General features: G+C 43.3%; 2 pseudogenes; one reads left to right on the top strand and one right to left on the bottom strand.

Moving 5' to 3' along the window:
• The first annotated feature begins 1,450 nt into the window (after positions 1 to 1,450).
• Positions 1,451 to 4,203, top strand: LOC136492107 (uncharacterized; annotated as a pseudogene).
• A 5,616-nt stretch (positions 4,204 to 9,819) lies between these two features.
• The window catches only part of LOC136491085 (beta-glucosidase 18-like), a 34,126-nt pseudogene continuing 33,209 nt past the window's right edge, over positions 9,820 to 10,736 (bottom strand).

Raw genomic sequence — 10,736 nt, 5'->3', positions numbered from 1 at the left:
TATTTAAAGGTGCTCGACTCGTCCTGGGACAAGAAATCACCACCGTTCGTTTGGGTTTGTTTAGTTTATAAGTTATACTTTTTTAGTCAATAAATAATATTTTTCTTTTACATTAAATTAGCTAATAGTATTTTCAGTCATGGCTTATCAGCCAAACTGAACCCAAACGAACCGGACGCAGATGGGCAGCTGTCCTGCGTGCGTGCGTGTGACTCAGCTCGGCAACTCGGTTCTTGAATGGATCGCGCACCTAATTTTTTACAATTTGACCCTTTTTTGAACAAATTTTACGTTTGGCCTCCTGGGAGACTTAAACTCGCGCCAGGAATCATGGCGCCGATGTAACACGTCTAGGCGCCACATATCTTGGCGCCGAGGTGCCTGGCCGAGCACAGCAATCCATCCTAGGTGGCGTTCACGTGGCTGGCATGTCGGCGCCATATATCTTGGCGCCGAGATCGGCGTCACAGATCTTGGCACCGAGATGAATACGTGGCGGATACCGTGGCGCCACATATCTTGGCGGCGAGCTCGGCGTCACAGATCTTGGCGCCGAGTATTGATTCAAAACCCTGGCCGCAGCTCTCTCTCTCTCTCTCTCTCGCTCTGTCTCTCTGCCTCCTGCGCCGCCGTCGCCCGCAGAGCCTCCTGCACCGCCGTCGACTCACCGGCGGCCGAGCCTCCTCCCTGCGCCCCCTCCCTTTCCGCGCAAGCGCCGCAGCAGGCCGCCGCCGCGCCCCCGTCTCCGTGCGAAGCCCGGCCGCCCTTGTCGCCCCTTCCGTCCTCCTCATCCGTGTCCGGCGGCGAGGGCGGCCCGCCACCGCTCGCCGGTGCTCCCGGCGGCAGGCTGGGCTCCGGCCCCTGCGGCCCCTCCCCCTCCGTGTAGCTGCGGCCCCCTGCTCCTCCGGGCCGTTCGCGAGCCGGCCATCCAGGTAAAGTGACAGTAGTTAGTAATTTGTTAGTTAACTTAAATTAGTTAATTTACTTTAGATAATTTAGTTAGCTAGTTTAACTTAAATATAACAAATCTAGTAATTACATAGGTTGCAATTAACTTAAATTGCATAGGTTGCAGGTTAGCAAATTTAGCAAATCTAGTTAGGAATATAGATAATTTAGTAATTAACTTAAATTTCTTGTTTTAGAATATTTAGCAAATCAAGTTAGCAAATTTAATTACATAGTTAGCAAGTTAGATGCTTATTTTTTTAGTTATATTATATACTTAGGAATATAATTAGGGAGTTAGTTACCTATTGATTTAGTTAGCTAGTTAGTAAGTGTAGTTACCAAATCTCTTATCTTGTTATAGAGATAGTTAGACAGTTAGATACTTATTTGTTTAGGTCGATAGTTAGGTAATTTAGTTAGCAAATGTAGTTAGATATTATGGTTAGTTATCTTATAATAATATACCCGTAATAACTTGGTTGATGTGTATACCAACTAGATGGACAACGTAGTCACCCTATATCATGGAGAAAGTGTGGAGGAAGATGAGTTTGGTAATGTCAGTTTTGTTGGAATGCAAAGGGTGCCAGTGATATTCGATGATCGGCCATTGTTTTGTGAGTTGTTTAGTAGGGCCCGTGATGAGCTTAAATGCAATTCAAATGAAGATGCCATCTTAGTTGAGGGAGTACTTCACCATGGTAGGTCAGGGACATTTTTGAGGCGGTTGGTCCCAATTGTATCAGAGGCACAATGGGACAAATATGTCAAAACTGTCATGAAGAATGAGTTTCAATGTTTGGATTTGGTTGTGCGGAAGTTGTCCAATGATCCCACCCCTCATGGGTATTCACTCCCTAATGTGCATTCACCCCCTCATGGGTTGTCACCACCACCAGAGAATCCGGCACCCTATGAGCCTCTGTTACCCAACCGTGAGGTGGATGTGGAAGATGCGGTTGTGGTGTCCGATGCTCAATCCACCCCCGATGAGGTTGGTGTATGTCCTAGTGTCCGTGCAGAATGTGGGACTGATGATATTGTAGGTGCCCCTCAGGAGATCCCTTTGACCCAGAATCATCCTAGTAAGTGATTTAGTAACACTTTGGCTCTCCTTATTCTTTGTTCGTTCCATTACTTTATCTCAGTGGTATCCATATTTGTGCTTTAATTACAGGAGACAATCCTGAAAATGATGGTTGTGCTCCTATTCCTCCAACCAATGTGGACCCAGGGTTTATGGCCTCTAACAATGTAGATGTTGATATTGCGGATGATGAGGAGTCTTATGGCACAGCAAGGGCCATTGATTCGGATGATGACCGTCCAGTTGCAGCTTTGAGCTAACAAGAAATGGAGCTCATCAGACGTTTGTGTCCTGATCGTGATCCACTGGTTCATGAATTCAGCGACCTTAGTCATTCTCAACATGCTTATGGAGAAGGAAGAGATGACGAACTGCTAGAGGCTCCAGAGGCCGATGGCAGCGTGGAAATTCAGTTGGGCATGGTGTTCATGGACTTGCCCACCTTAAGAAGGTGGCTACAGGAATATTCTGTGAGACGTAAGAGACCATTCAAGGTGAGGCACTCCCATGTGGAGCGCCGTTACACGGTGGTGTGCGAGATGGCAGATTGCAATTGGAGGGTCTGTGCTCGCAAACAGAAGGCCACAGGGAAATTCAAGATCACCAAAATTGTAGGTCCACACACTTGCGCCTAGACAGATCTAAAACAGAAGCATAGACAGTTGACCTCTACCCTCATTGCTAGAAAGTTATACACAACTTTGAAGGGTCATCCCAACTTGAAGGTTAGGACAATTATGGAGATGAGTAAGGAGATATTTAAGTATGACATAAAGTATGGGAAAGCATGGAGGGCAAAGCAACGGGCCTGGAAGATGATATATGGGGACTGGGAGGAGGGGTACGAGCAGTTGCCTTCATTGTTCAATGCAATGAAAGCAGCAAATCCAGGCATGCATTACGAGTATATCCCGAAGCCGAATGAATGGAAGGACGGGAGGCAAATATTCTTTCGTGCATTCTGGTGCTTTCCCCAGTGCGTCGAGGCCTTCAGGCATTGTCGTCCAGTGTTATCCATTGATGGTACTTTCCTGTTTGGCAAGTACATGGGTACACTTTTGGTAGCCATTTCCTGTGACGCAGACAACACATTGGTTCCTTTGGCTTTCGCTTTGGTGGAGAGGGAGAACAAAGATAGCTGGGGATGGTTCTTGCGGCTTGTTAGGATCCATGTGGTTGGCCCTCATAGGGAGGTAGGTGTCATATCTGATAGACACCAAGGCATACTCAGTGCCGTACAGGAGCAGATTCTGGGGTATGCACCTTTGCACCACCGTTGGTGCACTCGACACCTTGCCGAGAATTTACTTCGGAAGGATGGTACGAAGGACAACTTTCCTCTATTCGAGGAGGTTGCTCGCATGCTTGAGGTGCCGTTCTTCGAGCAGAAGTTGGAGCAGCTAAAAATGGCAACAAACGCAGAAGGTAGGCAGTGGCTGACAGGATTGATGAGAGAACCTGAGAAATGGACAAGAGCCTACGATGATGGTGGATGGAGGTACGAGTTTCAGACTAGCAACATGGCGGAGTCATTTAATAGTGTACTGAAGGGTATACGTGCCATGCCCGTCAATGCCATTGTATCATTCACCTTTTATAGGCTTGTTGCATGGTTTAACGATAGACACGCTCAAGCAATGGCACTACAGAGTAATAATCAGAAATGGGCACCTAAACCTAATAAGCATCTCGACAAGGCAAAGGAAAGGGCTTTCACACATGACGTCGATTGCTTTGACCGCAGCACCGGCAAGTACCAGGTCATAGAAAGGGGTGGTACAACGTCTGATGGTGAGGTCCGGCCATCAAAGAGTTATATTTTGGTACTTCGTAATTTCTCATGCCGATGTGGGAAGACTAGGCAGTACCACTTCCCTTATTCTCATTATGTTGCAGCATCTCAGCATCGCAACTTTGCCTACGAGACCCAGATACCGTCGGAGTTCAGTGTTCACAGCCTTGTACAGACTTGGTCTCCCCGTTTCGAGCCTTTCCTGGACGAGGGTCAGTGGCCAGCTTACACTGGGCCGAAATACATTGCGAATCCAGGTACCCGTTGGGACAAACGTGGAACCCGGAAGAGGACGAGGCACAAGATGGTCATGGACCAGGTTTCTGGTAGAACAAGGCGAGGCACATGCCATTTCATGTATTGTGTGTGTTGAATTAGGTAATCCACTACTTCGTTGCGTTTTATTTGCAGTACCTGAGCTCATTTCACTACCTATGCAATATTAAACTCAATATTATGACAACAAATAATTAAACCAACGAATACTATGAAAGGTCCAGTAATAGAGCACACTAATTAACATAACAACATTTGAAGTACATGACGACAAACTAAAAGTGCATTACATGACAACACAATACAAAGTACAAGGTTAAACAACATTGTTCGTGAATATACCATACATCTAGCAAGTTATGAAGACTACTGAGTGCAACGAGGCCACTTTCTCTTCCTCTGGGCATCGGGATTGTCCTCCATCGCTGCCTTCGCTCGCTGCGCACGCTCAAGCTTCCTCTCCCTCTCCTCCCTGTGCGAAGCAACACGCCTCCTTTCCTCCTCTTCCTTGTGCTCCTTTTCTAGAACCTCCTCTCTGCGTCTCTTCTCCATCATCTCCTTGTCCTCTGCCTCCCATCGTAACAGTTTCTGCATCCATTCCTTGTCTTCCGGCTTGATTTCAGTGTCGATCCACTGCTCAAAATCGCATAGCGGTGGAGGGGTCTGCAACAAATGCAAATGTTACAAAACAAATAAATCATGCAAGACTTCATTTGACACAAAATAAATATTAAACAACATTAATTTCTCACCATCTTGTTAATGCGGCGCTGATGAAGTGTAGGCTCAAACGCAAAATTGGCACACATCCAATATCTCTGCCTATACGTGTCCTCTTCATCGGACTTGGCTACCTTGCAAGGATCGCCGCAAAAGCACATGGGAACTGGAACACCACTAGGCATAGGCAACTGGTCGAAGGCATTTCCGGTCATCCGGCCATAACTACAATTAAAACAAATTTGTTCTAAGAACCGAAAGCAATGAACATTAAACCCTAAACCTAGGGTTTTTCTATTTGTTGCACATAAATGAAAACATAATATAAAACGTTGAGAAGAGATTACCTTTGCTTACTAGCTTTACCATGTCTTGGCATCCTACCGTTACATAATACAAAATATAAAAAAATCACTTCAAACATTAGGTAATGTATCTAGGGTTGCAAAATAGACGTAATATATACCAAATCAATGCGTAAAATTAGATAAGGGGATAGAAGATACCTTGCTCGCGAAGATGTATGGATCAAATTCAAGTATCCAAGGTCAAATTCTTCGATTCAATAGATTGGGCGGGTTAGAGAGAGGAAGAAACCGAGAGGGGGAGGAAGAAATGAGAGCAGCGTCGGCAAGAAGCTTGGCCTCGGGGTGTAAATCCATGCTCGGCGCCAAGTATCTAGGCGCCGAGCTCGGCGTCAAGATCTGTGGCGCCGAGCTCGGCGCCTAGATCTATGGCGCCGACCTCGGCGCCATGTGTTATGGCGCCGAGTTGTCCGCCACGTGAATGCCACCTTGGCTGCCATGCTGTGGACGGCCAGGCATATCGGCACCAAGATCTGTGGCGCTGAGACGTGTTACCTCGGCGCCAGTACTAATGGCGCCGACCCCAGGGTCTAAAGATGAGTTTAAGTATCCCAGGGATCAAATGTAAATTTTGTTCGAAAAAAAGGTCCAATAGTAAAAATTTAGGGATCGCGCACGCCAGGCCGTGGGTACTGGGGGCGACAGCTAAAGCGCCCCGCTGCGCTCGCGTGGCGCACGTGAAAGCAATGTCATCTCTCTGCTGCACGCGATGGCTCCCTAGTCCCTCTCTGCTGCACGTGGGTGTGGGTAGCAGGGGAATCTGGATTTGGAGCTCCAACGCAGCGCGTATGCTTTCGGCTGTCAGAATAATATCAGTGCAAACATTAGATTACACGGATGGTTGATCCTCCCAGTCCCAGGCTAATTAATTGGGATTCCTCTTGATCTTTACTCGCCGCGCTTGACAAAACCCACATGCTTTGCACATGGATAAAGTTTTGCATGTGCTTCGCACTTGCACATGAATAACCATTTTGCAGTCGTATCGTATCGTATCGTTTGGGATCTCAAAACGCGGGTAAACTTTAAATTGTGCCTGCCGCGTCGAGCGATATACAACTTCAGCGCGCGAGTGGACGCACGCAGCTTCGGTCAAGCAACATGAAACTCGTTCACCTCGCTATTGTAGTACTGTTTGCTCAAGGAGAAAAATTCCTATTTGACATCAGAAAAAGTATAGTTTTCTTATTTGACACTTAAACTCAAATTCTTCTTAATTTGTCCCCGTCTCAAGTTTTTCTTTCTTATTTGACACTTCCATTAATTCTGTGAGGAAACACCGTTAAATCTCCTAGTGAGGCAATGGGAAAAGACTGAAATACCCTTTAAGCAAAGGGAATGGGCAGCCAGCACGGGCTCTGAGGCTGGGAGCGGCCAGGGCCAACGTGCCCAGGTCCGAGCCAGCAGGGCTGCTGCACTAGTATAGAAATGATTTTTTAGAGGCGCCTCCCTTTTCTAACAGAAGCGGTTGTCTTACCACGCCATCACTAATCTTCGCGGGAGGCACTGTAGCTATACAACCGTTGCTAGAAATCAATTTTTAGAGGCGGTTCCATTAAAAATCCGCCTCTAAAAATGAATCCATTTTCAGAGGCGGTTCTGTTAAGAAAACCGCTTCTAAAAATGCTATTTTCAAGGACGGTTGTCTCTGAAAATGAGTGATTTTCAGAGGCGGTTACTAAGTCAACCGTCCTTAAAAATAGTTGCAGCACAAATAAATTCATTTCTTTTTTACATGAAGTCAGATGAAGACAAACTTTATATCAAAATTATAGAGCTCGACGAGATCTAAATCTTTGTAGATGATAAAATTTTTGTTTGAGATCATTTATGGTTCCAAATATATAAATTAAGTCTCAGATTTTGAATTTTAAATTTTTAAATTTTTCAAATGACCTTGATGGAGAAATATTCTATATCAAAGTTGTAGCGCTCGACGAGATTTAAAACTTTGTAGTTGAAAGTTTTCTCATTTAAGATTGTTTATGAGTTAAAATATTGATTACAAGATTCGTACATATTAGTACCAATAGACAGCATCGTAGAACTAGACACAAGTGATTATGTGGTGTAGTGGTAGGGGAGGGATCGCGCGAGGGAGAGGTTGTGGGTTCGAATCCTAGGTGTTGGCACTTATATTCAAAACAAGTGAAAAATAAATCCTATGAGTTGTGCCGATCCCTTTCGGGCTCCATTAGAAATATTTTTTTCTTATTTTTATTAGACTCTAAATGATTATTAAAAAAAATTGAAAATTATTTTTAGCGACTATTGACTTAAGTCAGCAGCCTTCGAAAATCAATTTTCAGAGGCGATTGTCTTAAGAGAACCGCCTCTGAAAATCACTTATTTTTACAATCGCTAGCATAGTAGCGGTTTTAAAACCGTCTCTGAGTATCACTTTTGACCGTCTCTAAAAATGTTTTCTGTACTAGTGCTGTGGCCAAGCCCGGCACAGCCAAGGCTGCTGTGAAGCTGCTGTTAGCCTGTGCATGCTAAAAGAAAGTAAGCGAGCCAGTTACTTGAAGATGCGTGTCCATACATTGTTGCCTCGATGGTTTGATCACACGAAGAAGAAGAGAAAAGTTAGCGTGTGTACATGAGCTAGTGGAGACGCGCGTGCAGGCTCACGTGTCGTCGTCAAGAATCAGAAAATAAATGAACAGCCTGTTCGGCTGGGGCTGAAACGATCGTATATGATCGTGGATTATTACTGCTGGTTGGTTTGGTGTGAGAGAAAAATACTGTTCTGACTGGAAATTTACGATCGTTTACGACCAAACGAACAGGCTGGAAGAAGCTAGCTATCACGCATGCGATATGTAACTAAACTAAAAAATGTGCTAAGATAGTTCTATTTTATTGTTATGTATAATGTACCTAAATGATTGATATTGAACTCAACATATTTAAAAGTAATTATAAGATTACGCTCCTTCCTTTATTTTATAGAAGCAATTGAAAAAGGAAAACATAACATTTGAAAGTAAAAACGTCCAAATAAGATAGCAATAACCAGCATGTTAATAACCGGGAAGAAAAACGCCAGAGGTAAAATGGTCTTTTTCTCTAGCACTTAACACCGTTATAACTCCAAACTAACGGAAGTGTCAAATAGAAATGAAAAACTTGAGACGAGGACATATAGGAAAGAATTTGAGTTTGGATGCCAAATAAGAAAGTTGTACTTTTTCTAGTGTCAAATAGGAAATTTTCTCTTGCTCAAGTTGTACACCAAGTGGAGTTCTGGACTCAGGTAGAGAACATATCCAACTTTGCCATATTGTAAGGAAGTCATCTTACAAACCCCATGAATCCATGATGAGCTCCAAACCTTTTTCCCAGCCTAATGGTGCAATCTTTCTTCCCCAGTGTAACACTTTGTCTTAAAAACATTTTTCTTCTATTATAGTACTCTCCCCTTTCCCTTCTCGGTGGGACATTATTTCCCTGATTGGAACATTTTCTTTCTTCTCATGTTCAACCAAAAGAAAAACAAAAATATACGCAAAACAAACTGTTTGAGCTATGCGACAAAATGACTTTCAAGTCGCACATGTGACGTACTCCTAGGGTTTGTTTGACTGCACTCTAATCCAACCTAATTCATATGGCTTAGGAGGGATTGAGATGAAAAACTAGTCCATTTCCTATCTAGATTGAAGTGGAGCCAAATAAGCCCAGTAATTACTACTCCTCCACCATTTCCATAAAAAGGCAATAAAAATATTTGCTAGTACTGTCCTTTTATTTGTAAGAGTTTATTGTGATTTTAAATAATTAAACTCTATTTTTTTACCAACAACAGTCAGTGTACATGCATGTTTTATGTTCAAAAGATTCATGTTACACATATTCTAGATAGGGTTCAAAATTATATTGGCGAAATTTCACCAAAATCTCACAAATTTCGGTAATTTTGGGGTGACTGAAAGAAATATAAAATTTTGCATTCCACAAATATATGTGCTATATTATTCTAGAATCATATTTTCTATTGTTTATGTTGCACTCTTCAAATCAATAGATGTTCAATCACAAATCATTCTAATATTTTGCTTAGATTAAATTTTTTTACAAAAACCACACTTCATGTTTAAGTATCTAAAACAAATCAGTCAAATTTTATGAATTTTGGTAATTTCAGGGGTGGCCGAAAAAATTCTAATAGCGAAATTAAAAATCCTACTTCTAATACAATGTTGAATTTGTAACCGATGATAATATATTTTAAGAGAAATTAATGGTACAGGTTTGTAAATTTACGATTTTTTTAGATATGTTGTGCCTAAGGAAGAAAACGCTTTGTTCTTGGGATCAGAGATGACAACTACAGCACCCATTAGGCCAATCTTAATGGGGCTTCATGAGAGTTTCATATACATTTAAATACGCTGACATAGCATTGTATTGATGAAGAGAGAGGTGATAAAAGTTTTCATGGGACTAGAGATAATGAAACTCTTCTGCACCATTTTCAAATATGGGTGCATTGAAAATTGGAATATGAAACTCTCACTGAGACTGGCCTTATACAAAGAAGATCACGTCCTTCAGTTTCTGAATTGAAGAATCAGCATGTTCAATCGCCACGCCTCACACGCTTATATATTTAAACACTGCACCCTCTATTGAGCTTCATGTAAACTTTGGAGGAACCGTTTGTACCACAGCGCGGATGACTTGGGCTTTCTTTCCTGTGTTTGGTAGTCAATATAGTGAAGTCCAAAGCGGAGGGTGTATCCGTATGTCCACTCAAAATTGTCAATGAGAGACCGGATGAAGTAACCTCGAACATCGGCGCCGTCCCTATCAATTTCACTCAGATACGTTAGCTAGCAGGGAAACAGTTCGTCCACCGCCCACGCATGGATGCAATTAATCAAGCTGTGAACTTTGAATTGAAAATGCAACTGACCTGATAACTTTGGCAAGTTTTGTGAGGTAACCATCGAGGTACTGTATCCTACCCTGGTCGTCAAGCCAATCTTCAACATGGTTGTAACCATCTCCACCTTGTGCATAACCTGAATAAATTAATTTTTTGAGATATTATTGTACTTTGCAACTCTGAACGTCGTCAGGGAAAATTCGGAACATGAAAGCACTGCAAGCTGAATTAATAGGTGCACCGTTTTCGGTTATGAACATGGGAAGATTGTTGTATCTCTTCATGATGTAGGTGACCATCTTCTCTATCCCGTCAGGAACATCGAAGAACAGTGGCATCGCTGTCTGCACAAAACGCAACGTGAGTCAGTCAGAACCTCGATCGACTTGAAGTAAGCATAAATATCGTATCGACATCAATCTGCTGCTTATTACTGGAGGTCCGATGGGAACTCCATTTCTTTCTCCGGTGTAGGCCGCCAGCGCATATTGGATATCCTGGCCCGATGGGCAGCCTGACATGAACATGCAGTCCTTCATGTACAGAGCTGTGTAGTGGTTGATCCTGATGAAGTCCAGCTTGTTGTTAGAGTTGTTGCAAATTCACTCCAGGATATAGGCCGGGCTTCTGACGGAGCGAAGCGGAGGCCCGTCG

Source organism: Miscanthus floridulus, chromosome 11 (genome assembly GCF_019320115.1).
Source record: "Miscanthus floridulus cultivar M001 chromosome 11, ASM1932011v1, whole genome shotgun sequence".
In the NCBI taxonomy this organism is placed as follows: domain Eukaryota; kingdom Viridiplantae; phylum Streptophyta; class Magnoliopsida; order Poales; family Poaceae; genus Miscanthus; species Miscanthus floridulus.
This window is presented reverse-complemented; position numbering and strand designations above follow the sequence as displayed.